This window comes from Myotis davidii, unplaced genomic scaffold, assembly GCF_000327345.1.
Source record: "Myotis davidii unplaced genomic scaffold, ASM32734v1 scaffold411, whole genome shotgun sequence".
Classification (NCBI taxonomy): domain Eukaryota; kingdom Metazoa; phylum Chordata; class Mammalia; order Chiroptera; family Vespertilionidae; genus Myotis; species Myotis davidii.
In genome coordinates this window covers 283,584-295,721 of record NW_006282917.1, presented here as the reverse complement: position 1 = coordinate 295,721, position 12,138 = coordinate 283,584, and the positions used below count along the sequence as shown (strand labels likewise).

General features: G+C 37.8%; 1 long non-coding RNA gene across 5 annotated transcripts in view; it reads left to right on the top strand.

Moving 5' to 3' along the window:
• Positions 1-12,138, top strand: part of LOC107182605 — an 87,661-nt gene that overhangs the window by 39,150 nt on the left and 36,373 nt on the right. For 4 of the 5 annotated variants that reach the window (XR_001513326.1, XR_001513327.1, XR_001513325.1 and 1 more), the window contains one exon: positions 3,750-3,886. This is a non-coding gene — a long non-coding RNA (uncharacterized LOC107182605). Of the gene's footprint in view, positions 1-3,749; positions 3,887-7,160; positions 7,336-12,138 lie in introns of those variants that run through there. The other variant, XR_001513323.1, reaches the window with a different exon arrangement.

The window sequence follows — 12,138 nt, the reverse complement described above, 5'->3', positions numbered from 1 at the left end:
TTTTTTTAATTTTTGTGAATCCTCACCAAGGATATTTTTCCATTGATTTTTAGAGAGAACGGAAAGGAAAGGGAGAGACACAGAGAGAGAAACATCGATGTAAGAGAGACACATCGATTGGTTGCCTCCCACACATGCCAAGCCTGCAACCAAGGTACATGCCCTTGCCGTTGATCAGAATCGAACCCAGGACCCTTCAGTCCATAGGCCAGTGCTCTATCCACTGAGCCAAACCATTTAGGGCTCACTCTTAAATATATATTTTACATGTAAAATGTATATGGAATATAATCCACATGTATGGAAAATAATCTCAAGTTCTACTCATTTGGGTAAAGCTTTAGATAAATAATTTAGTATCTCAAAGTGTATGAATTTGAATGGCATGAAGAGGAGAGACCAATATCATGTTTTCTTGGTGAAGACATTCTCTAAAGGTCTTTGGACAATTAATTAGATGGAATATTTGTTAAATAAATTTGAGGTCATAGACAAGTTGATGAACAGTTTTGATTTTTTTTTAAAAAAAGAAACCTAATGGTTTAGAAATAGCAAATTGAAATTCTTATTAAAGCATATATTTCCCTCAGTTGAATTCAACATGAAAAAGTATATCTTTGCATTTTAAAGTTGGAGATAATATAAGTAATTATGTCTTAACTTTAACAGCCTGTTCCCTCAAAACTGGTGATAAATTTAGATGAAGTTTAGAGCACCAGAAAAACCATACTGTAGAGCTTTGTGTTGTATTGAAGGAAAATTTCTTCTAAAAAAATTGCTTTCACAATTGGAGAAAATTGTATTTAAAAGGAAATTATTTTTAAGATCCAATTTGGTTATTATAATCTATCCTTTATAGGTTTTGTTGGTAAATGAGAAATAAATGCAGAGGGAGATTTATATGGATATTTGATTTAAGAATTGCCTGAGGTCTTTTGCAGGGTACTTTAGTCCAAGTTGAGGGTAACCCTGTTTCTATGTCTTTTGGTTTTGGCTAGGGCCAGGTGTTACAAGTATTTACTTTCTCATTTAGAATCATTGTTTCCAATTCTTTCTGAAGTATACTAAGTGCTTACTCTGTAAAATTCAGAAAGTGAATGTTTTCTTGTCTTATGTAAGTTTAGAACTTGGGAATAAGTTAGTAAATGGCATGACTCTATTTTCGTTTTGACATATAAGCAACCCCAAACAGGTTTAATCCTTTTTTTAAAAAAGTCACATTAGCAATGTTTGAAATATCTTTGCTAAAATGAAACTTCAGGATGGCATGAAACTCATTGTCTTGGGTTTCTTAGTGCTTCTTAACAGAGAGCTGTGGCAAGTTGAGGAGCATGGATGACAGGAATGTTTTACAGGGAGGTTACTGATGGGCAGGAAATGTTGCAGATAAATAAGTTTGGAGCGCAGAAACCAGCCTGTACTGGAACTGGTAGACGTATATATTTGGATTTAACTTTCAAATGAACTTAGGTTTTTAGCTTAGACATAAAAAATGAATCTAGAAGTTATTGAATAGCTAGCCCTTCCTTTGCGCAGTAAAGGTCAATGGGAAAACATTTTTTGCTCCTTGCTCTGAATCTAATGCAATTTTCAAGTGTGCAGGAGGATGGGAAGTTTTTAATGTTGGCCATCACTAAAGAGAATGGGTTGCCTCAGATGTAGAGATCATGTGGCGCAAAGTAAGGGCTCAATAAGTGGGTTGAATGACAGACTTTCTAAATGTTATCTTAAATTTCTGGAAAGATAATGAAGCTTAAATCCTGGAAGAGGACATTCAAGAAAATAAAGCAAACATTGTTTTATGCAATGAGTTAATCGCAGAATCTATTGCAACTATGAAATAAGCTCAAGAAGAATTTACATCATGTGATGATGACAGACATGTGAAAAGAGGTGTCTGAAGAAAATAGGGTGCCATCTAGTGGAATCATTTCACATGCATTGTATTAAACTATTTTAGATTTAGGTTCTTAATAAAACATCTAACAATTGATTTTCTTAAAGAGTGTTTTTTAACTTATTTATTTGGAACTAATTTTAGATTTGCAGAAAAGTTGCAAAATTGGTACACAGAGTTCCCATGTACCCATTACTCAGCTTCCTCAATCTTGTATTAACAGTGGTACACTTATCAAGACCAGAAAATGAACAGTGATACAAAACCACTAAGTTCTGGACTTTATTCGGATTTCACCAGTTTTTCCACTTAAGTTCTTTTTCATTTCCAGGATTCTATTCAGGATCCCATGGTGCTTTTAGTCATCATGTCTCTTTTGGTCTCCAATCTGAGACAATTCCCCAATTCAAGAGTGTTTATTAAAAATATTTCTGTAAGGATTGTGTCTGTTGTAAAATACATCTGATAATATAGGAGACTTAGAAAATTAAAAGGTGGTTTTAAAATGAGAATTTTTTATCTAGAAATATTTATCCTGCTTATACATTTTATTTCCCCAAAAATCTTTTAAAATAGCTTTTTTATATTTGTAAAGTGCTTTATCAGTTTTACTTATTACTTGACAATTTTCTCATTTTGCTTAAAAGAAAATTGAGCCATAGGGAAGTTACATATTTTGCCTGAACTTGAGCCGCAGTTTCATGCATACTGGCAGGTAGAAAAGGGTCAATAAATTATATAGCAATTGAAAATTAAACCTCATTTTGCCAACATTTTTTTATTATGACAGTAACCAAAATTTTGAAACAAAAGACAAATCTTCTAAAATTATATCAAATCTTTTATTCTTCATAAGTTGATACCTTAAATGCTTGCAAATGCTCTCAAGTTATTTGTCACATTTGAACACCATATATATTTATCTAGTTTTTTTGAAGTAGTTTGACCTTCTATTCCAAGAGTTCAAGACTGACTTTTTGCTGCTTTGTATATTGAAAGAGATATTTCTATTACAAGTTGTTTTTTAAAATAAAAATGACTTTTGGTCCTTAAACAGCATCGTTTTTTGCCCCAATTAATGTAATGGTTTGAAGGGTACTGGTTCAATTTAGAAGATGCTGTATATGAAAATGAGAATAACAAATGGGAGAGGCACAATCTGATGCTGATTTTATTGGTTTGTGGCTTCATTACCTAGAATATTGCCTTTTACACTGTGTAGGTTTATCCCCTGAATATAATGAGTGCAGTGTACCTGAAAGCAGCAGAAAGGCCTGGAATTTCCACAGAGGGTATAATGTTTTCCTTTAGTGCTGCTCCACACCCATCTTTCCCAAATCAACTCCAATGTGGTGATGTTATATGAAATGAACCAGCCTTCTGGACATCTTCCACTCCTAGCTATGGGCTTAAGCAAGGGTGATTTAGCATGCAGCGCTGGGGCCTGGGTAAGCTGTTGATACAATACTGTGATCATCTTATGTGATTCCAGCAACCACATACTTAGGAAGAGGGCTCCCAGCCTGTCAGTAGATTTATTCTATCTGAAGGCAGGCCTTGGCTAATTGAGAAAGGTTTGTGGCATCTGGGAGATGGAGTTTCAGGAAAGTGATTAAAAGAAAAGGAGGAGGAAATGTGATTTGTACTGTTTGGGGGTGAAAGGGGTATCTAGGTAATTTTCCTTTAAGTCTGCATTAAGTCATTGTGTTATTTTTAAACCTTTTCAGGTAACACATATAAAAAGAGAATGCATATTTGTTAATAAAACACCTGGCCTAACAATGATTTCTGTTTTCAGAAGTGAAGCATAGTGTTTTCACTAGATCCATTCCTTTCTTATTTTTCTTAACAGATGGAGAAACTGAGTCCTGAAAGGTTGCAACATCCTTGAAGAACTAAAGTAGCATATGGCTTATTCAGGAGGTAAAGATGAGAACAGCTTCTACTTAGTTGGTGCCCTGTTGAAGAGAAATGCTTTTGCTCAGCTTGGTGAGTATTGACCTACAGATTACATCACTTAAGATTTTTTTTTTTTAAAAAAAAGTTAAACTTACATAGAAAAAAATTACATGTGTTGCTTTTAAAATGGAGGCTTTCAGCAGCATTTAGGTCTATCCATATGTTATGGTTTAAATGAAATTAACCAGCCAATTTCAGATCTGTTTTTTTGGAAAGCTTAGGTATATATTCACTTGAAGTTTCTGTCATATCACAGCTTGTAAAAGTTACTTCCAAATGGTCTTTCATTTACTGGTTAAATTAAGGATGTTTCTCTGAGGAAGAGGTCATGTGCTCCTAATTGGCGTTGACATTCTTCCCTGTATACTCTGTGCTGTTCCTGCCTTTCACTCGCCTCTGAAACATCACGCTCCCTGTGTTCTGAGTGCTTCCTTTTTGGTGCCTCTCTGTCCCCAAGTACCTGGCCTCCTGGAGGACACAGGGCCCAGCAACTCAAGGTCAGGTAGAGGACCCTACCAGACAGCTCTGTCTGCCCACCCACCAATGGACAGTCACAGTGAACAGGTCCTCTGTCTGGAAAGCTCTCCTAGGGTTCCAATCTGCAGCCAAAGTAGAGAATTCTCGCTGCAATGAGTGGAGGACTGGTTTCTTGGGGAAGAAACTTAGGAAGTGACATGGATGACATAAACCTCTATTCAGAATCCATGTTTGAGGTCTGAGAATATGAGAGGTTTTCTCATACTCTCTCACAGGTCTTCATTTGGGGACAGTATGAACACATTTAATCCTTACCACCACACTGAGGATGATATTATTTGCCTTGTTTTAGATATGAGGCTATAGATACTTAAGACAGGCAATCAAGTCATTTGCCCAAGATCACATAACTAGTAGACAATAAAGGCTATGCATTAATCTCACTTATCTGATTTCACCAAACCATACCAAGAGAAAAATTTTAAAAATGGATGTTTGATATGTCCTTTCTTACTTGCATGTCAATATAAATAACAACATACTGATTTTCAGGGCATGTATTTTTAGATTTGAAGAATTTTTGTCTTAATAGTGAGATTGTGTATTTATTCATAAAAACATTTTTGAGGAACCACTATCTGCCAGACTCTGTACCGTGTGCTCTGGATGCAGCAGTGATAATATATAAAAACAAGTATTATTTTTATCAAGTCCTGAGATAGAATTAGAAGCTTTATCTGTGTATCTGCATATTTCATTTTGTCCCTTCTTCACTATGAAGGCATTGAAACAGAGAACCCAAGATTTATCATGTCATCTTCCCATTGACTCACAGAATTACTGAACTAACAGGGTACTTCTGAGGTTACTTAGGGTCTGAGGAAATGTGAACTAATCCATTCTATTATTAATAAATTTCAAGAAGGGAGATTTCCGTAAGCCTTTGTGGTAGCTGCTGCTTTCAATTGTTAGAGCCTGTTGTGATGATGATAAATTACTTCTGTCCCATAAGGATTGGCTGGTATAAAGGTCAGTTTTAAGCTGAATACATAAAACATGTTTAAAAATCTTTAGTTTTTGAAATGATAAGCAGGGGGCCCTGGCAGGTGGTCAGACACCAGTTTGGTACTTCTGTGTCCTGAATCCTAAGCACGGTGGTGACAATCTCTGACAGTTACTTCTGTTTTTCTGTTGCAAACTATTTGTTCAGTTAACTCACTTTGCAATGTAGTTTAGAAGCTTCTAGAACATCTCTTCTAGTAGTTATCTCAGCCTCCTTCTAAATGACTTTACTTTTTTTTCTTCCAAAAGGCTCTATACTTCATACAGAATTGTATACTATTTTTTTGAATTTGATTAAACTTTTTATTGCCAAAACTATTACAGAAGTCCCCCATTCCCCTCCTTTACCCACTGCCACCCAGCCCCCGCCCCCTCCCCTCTGGCCATCATCACACTTGTCTGTATCCATGGGCTATGCATATATGTTCTTTGGCTAATCTCTTCACCTTCTTTTATCCAGTCCCCCTCACCCCACTCTGTATTTTTTGTTGTTGATATAGTTAAGAGCCAGACTTCCTATTATAATAGAATGATCAGTTCTTGGGCTACAGACTTGAGTATGGTTTATTAAACTCTCCTATGTAGTAATTTGCTATCTGCAACATAATGACCAGTTTTACCTCAAGTCTCAGATTTCATGATTGCGTTTATCCCTTGAAAGTGTAGGGGGAAACCAGAGACACTTTACGTGCTTCCACCATGAGAGTGCCAGTTGTGGGGGAAACATCTTCCAAAAGAATAACTTGTCAATTTTCCCAGAATTTTCCCCATTGAAAGTGTTATACCTGTCAGATTCTGAGATAAAATGAGAAGTTTTATCTGTTCAAGTTCCATCGTGTCCTTTTGAAACATAGAACCCTAGATGCAATCATTTCCTGGTCTTCAGAACTACCTGGTCTACTTAGCAGAGAGTTCCTGCTGTGTGAAGTACGTCATTATGTTTGCTGGAGCCTGTTTCAAGCCTTTGTGGCTCCAGGGCTACCTCCCCTGCAGTCTGTCCGTCATAGTTGGCTGGATTCACCTCACAATGGCTCTTTTATCCTGGTCCAACAAAGCAACGTGCCCATGGCTAGAATCATAACTTTAAGTGCCCATCTTTTTTCTAGTTTCTCAGTATCCTAATGTGACATTTCCTCCATGTACCTATCTAAGATTGTGCTTCAGATGTAAGACAAAAGCACTGTCTAGGTTGCAGACTTACCATGAAATTTCACTTAATCACTGAAAGATCACATATGATAATACATCAACTTTCCAAGGTGAAACTTTCCCATTGAAATCACTATGAATGTGGTGCTACTGGTGGTGGATTATATCTTGAAGATTTTCTTAAGGCAACGTATTCACATTTCTCCTTTATCCTTAGTAACTTAACACTCATTTCCATCTTAGTTATTTGTGTAATTACTTAATGTCTATATTTCCAACTGAAGTTCAAATGACACCACGACAGAAACAGTCATCGCATTGCCTCATGTATATAGCTGTCCAATCAATACTTGTTTTATGTGTAATGTAGAGAGAGCACTGTGCTGGGACCCAGGAAACTGGGCTCCAATTCCATTTTTGCCTCAGCAAGGTATACGCCCTTGGGCCAGTCACTTCCCACATCTAGACCACAGTCTCCTCATCTGTGAAATGAAGGCCTGGGCAGGGAGATTCATAAGGTCGCTTTCAGCTTTATGAGTCTCCGTTTGTGTCTGACTAAATGGAGGAAGAACTGTAGCCAGTGAGTTGACCGCCACAACTTTGTTTCCAAATGCAGGCTGACTCCATTGAAGTGCCCTTAGGCTGGGAATGGCTGGCCCCTTGCCTTTCCAAAGAGATCTATGCCAGAACCCGAGTCACCTCCCTTGGGACATCTGAGGGCAGTATTTTCCAATTTTTTTCTGTAGCAGCTGAATTCTCTTCAAAATAATAAAAGAATTTAAAAGACTGCTCATTACGTGTGGGCAGAAGCCATGTCAGCACTTAACCTATGCCTGAATATTTGCTGCGCATAAAATGGAGGAATCCCAGAAAGGAGTTCAGAGGGCAGTTGCTTTGGTGGGAGTGGGGTGGTGACCCTGTGGCCTTCTCTGGCCAGCTTTACACTTAAACCTCATCAATTCTTTCACTTTAACCTAGCTACTGCTATATTTCAAGTGAGATTTTGTTAGCATGTAGTTGCTTCATATTTTTATCCATTCTCATAGTCTCTGTCTTCTAAGTTACATGTTTAGACAATTTGAGTTTAATGTCATTATTTATTATGTTATGCTGAGATTTGTGCCTATAATTTTTTGTTTTCTATTTATTCTATTTTCATTTCTCTGTTTCCTGTATTCAGCCTTCTTTTGAGCTATTTGAATATTTCTTAGCACTTCATTTTGATTGGTCTCTTGTATATCTCTTCGTATCTTTTTTTTCCTTTTTAGTGCTTGCTCTGGGGATTGCAATATACATACTTCACTGACAATTTAGAATCAACATTTTACCACTTTTAGTGGACTATAGAAACCTTACCACCATATAGGTATTTTTGCCCTCCCTTCTTTTTTTACTTTTATCTGTTATATTTGCATACATTGAAAACCCCATAGAAAATGTTAGAATTTTTGCTTTTAACAAAGAACTCAAGAGGAATATAGTGTTTTATATTTGCCCAGATATCTACCATTTCCTTTGCTCTTTCTTCATCCTGTTTTTGGGGGCATCATTTCCCTTTTGACTAAAGAACCCTCTTTAGCTATAAACTTAGACAAAGTCAGCTGCTAATGAATGATCTTAGTTTTCCTTTATATGAGGTTCCCTGAATTTCACTTTCATCTGGAAGGATATATTCACTGGACATAGAATTCTGTGTTGACATTTCTTTTCCATAAGTGCTTTAAAAATGATGTGCCACTTCTTTCTCTCCCCTGTCATATTTAGTGAGAAATTCATAGCCTTATAGATAATATGCCATTTTTCTCTTAGTTCTTTCAAGATTGTTTTCTTTGTCTCTTGTTTTTAGCACATTTTTCTTTGAGATTATTCTAGATGTGGTCCACTCTGCTGTTTGAATTGATAGATTTATGTCTCCAAAGTTTTCAGCTATTATTTTATTAAAGTATGCACTCTTTCTCCTGCCTTTCTGGGACTTCCATGACACAAATGGCAGACCTTTAGTTATTGTCCTCTAATTTCCTGGGGCTCTGTTGTTGTTTTTTTAAATTGTCTTTTCTTGTTCAGATTAGCTAATTTTTACAAGGATTTATCTACAAGTTCACTAACTTTTATCTCCATGCTGCATTGAGCCCATCCAGTGAGTTCTTATTTCAGGTCTTTTATTTTTCAGTTCTAAATTTTCCAACAGTCTACTTCATAGCTTTTATCTCTTTGCTCAGACTTTCTATTATTCCACGGGTTTCAAGATTACTCGTGATTGGTTGCTGGAGCATTACAATAGCTGCTTTAAGGTCTTTGTCAGATAGTTCTAACATCTGTGTCATTTCAGCATTGGTATCTGTTCATTGTCTTTTCTCATGCTGAGTAATTTTGGGTTTAATCCAGGACATCTTGAATATCATATTATGAGACTTTGGATCTTGTTTAAATCTCATAAAGGATGTTGGTATTTGTTTTCGCAAGCTGTCGACTTGGTTAGGTTCAGAGCAAGCTCTGATCCACCTTCTGTGAGCTGTAGTCCCGATGTCAATTCAGTTTGCCAAACCTTGGCAGTGCTATTTGCACGTGTCTTGTTTGTGCATCCCCCAGTGACCAGTCTGGGACATAGCAATTCAGTTTTCAAAGTATTCTGTACTATGTTTAGGATGAGATCCACACATGCACAGCTTGTGAGTGAGCCTGGGAGTCCATAAGCATTTTATGGGGGTCTCTCTCCCAAGCTTCCTCTTATCCATAATCTCTAATACTTTCCAATTCTGTGGGGCTTTTCTATTTTGGTCATTTAGCCAGAAAGGTTGGGTTTTCATTACTCTGTTCTGCCCATGTCCCTGGGGCCAAGCAACTGGAGGACAGAAACTAAAAATGGTGGGGTTTGACCCCAACCTTTTGGAACCACAGCTCCACTGAACCCAGAGAAAGGTTCTCCTCCCTCAAAGTTTTGGTTCTGCCTGCTGCCATCTCCACTTGGTGAGCTGTAGCCTGAGAGAATAAAAAGAATGGGGGAAAGTGGGGATTTCTCCAACTTTCCAAGCATTAGGAGTTAACTTTCCTGCTCCCTGAGCCAGAGCTACAGGGCATCCACAGTCTGTGTGTCTGCCTCTCTCTCTCTCAGCATCCAGTGCCTGTTTACAATGTGAGTTCAGTCTTGGCATATTGGAGGAAAAGTAATGGTAAACTCATTTCCAGTTTGGTGTTACTTCAATTCTAGTCTTTCCTAATTTGCCCGTTTTTATTTACTTTTTCAGAATCTTTAATTAGATGCTCAGGCAGTCTCTCCAAGTTTTATAGTTTGGTTCACTGAGAAAGACAGGATGCAGTGTGCTCACACTATCTTAGACATAACTCTAACTTCTGTGTCTGATTTTGAACATGTAGAATACTATGAGTCTAGTAGACAATGGATGCATTAACCCTTCTCTTAGTGTTAGTCTACCCAACTTTCTGTCTTCCCTTGAAAAACCATCCTTAGGACCTGCATGCACACTTTAGGAGGGAAGTGAGATTAATAGTGACAATCAATAGAGTTATATCCATCATCTAATGAAACAAAATTTGTTTGTTACTTGATTCTACAACTAAAACTAAATGGGAAGTATTTTTTTTATCATTAACGTATTAAAATGATAGTTTTCCCAAAGAGTTATATATACAAGTCAAAGATTTCTGAAATCTTTTTAATTCAACTAAAAAAGGACCATGAAGATAATGCTTATGTAAATCTGAATCCAAAGAGCACCCTTTCTACTATGTGAAGTACTTCTTTAAGAGAGCTTGTTGTACAAATCTGTCAGTGCCCTATTTTCCATTCTAAATATTGTATGTGCTTATAATTCCTGGAGAGGTGACTATTGTGCTAATAGTTGAAATAATTTCGTTAAAATCAGAGAACAAGCTTCTATGAAAATCTGAATTAAAATTGTAAATACCTTCCTTATTAGCTAAATGGTTAAAGGTGTGACCAGGGTGGTGAAGGATATTCAAAGACCTGTTGTTCAGGAGGGGTGGGGAGCAGGAAGCTCTGTTGATGTTAGAGGAGAATGGAATGTTTTAGGGAGTTGGGGTTTGTCATTTCCAGGAGCAGAACAGGCCGCTCAGTGGGAAGGTCTGGCTCCAGCCTGAGCCCACTCACAGGATGTCAGGGGGAAGTGTGACTAAGGTCATGGCCACACCACGTGGTGGGCCAGCCGGTGCCAGAGCAGGGGCTGCTGTGGCCACACATCCTGAGTTTCCATGGTCTAATGCAGTGGGCTTGAAAGAAAGGGTGGATGCAGGATGCTGGCTGGCGTTTGGAGTGTGTGGGCTGTATGTCTTAAGTGACAGTGGGTGGATATTACAGCATTTCATCTGCTTTTCCTTTGACACCTTTTAAAGATACAATCCATGGTTTTTAAGAGTTTATGCCTGTGTTTGCTAAAAGGATCTTAAACCCTTTACCATTCCTAGGAGCACAAGGAAAATTGAGTACCATTTACCCACAAAATGGAAGTTTAAAATTAGGTCAGGAATTTTAAATGCTACTCATATTAAGCAGTTTAGAGTGTAATTTTGAAATCCTTGTGTAATTTTAATACCTTTCCACATCTGAAAAGGATACATATATTTCTCTTAACTCTTCTTCAGAGAAGTGCTGTTCAAGATGTTTAACAGATTGGGTTTCAGAATTTCAGCAGCTTTATGGTGTTGTCATCCAGTTTGACAGATTAAATGTGCACTTAGAGGAAATGAAATATATTTTTAATTGCTGGAATGTATTGTACCTAAGGAACATGGGAGAGTATGTTGTCAGGTTTCAGCTGTGATTAATATTTTGCTGATGATTTCTCAACTACTTGGCATGCTTAAACCCTGCCTGTACTTGAACGATGTCTAGTATTTCCTAGTTGTAAAAAGTTAAGGAGTCTCAGAAAACTGATGTAAAATCTTATCCTTAGTCCATTAGGATTTGAAGTCTCATGTCAAATTTTAATTTCTTAATTTAGAAAACATTATTAAAAGTATAAAGTAAAACTTGAATTATTGGGGATCACTTTGTAAATTATATAATTGTCTAACCACATGCTGTACACCTGGAACTAATCTATATATATATATATATATATGGCTAATATGCTAAGTGTCCAATCATCCGAACAATAGCTATGATGCACACCGACTGCCAGGGGGCAGATGCTCAACACAGGAGCTGCCGAGCTGCAGTGACTTGGCAGCAGCGGTTCTCAGGTGATGCACCCCAAACCCTGAGAGGAGGGAGCCGTGGGTTATGTTGTTGCTGGGGCACTGTCGGCCCTGAATCTAGTTTACTGCACACTTGCGTTTGCATTCCACACCCTGTACAACAGCAACTTTTTTCTCACACTCCAGGACCTCTTGGGGGATGTTGGAGAGCGGGTGTCTGCCTGATCCCCACAGGCCAGGCCGAGGGACCCCACCTGCCAGAGGGACCCCACTCACTCCACAGACACTGGGCAGGGACTGCAGGAGGTTGGCTCCAGGGTGTGTCAGGCCTGTCTTGCCCAGTCCCGTCCCACCAGCCACCTTCTAATTAATTTCCTTTCAATGTGCACGAATCCATATACTGGGTCACTAGTATAAAA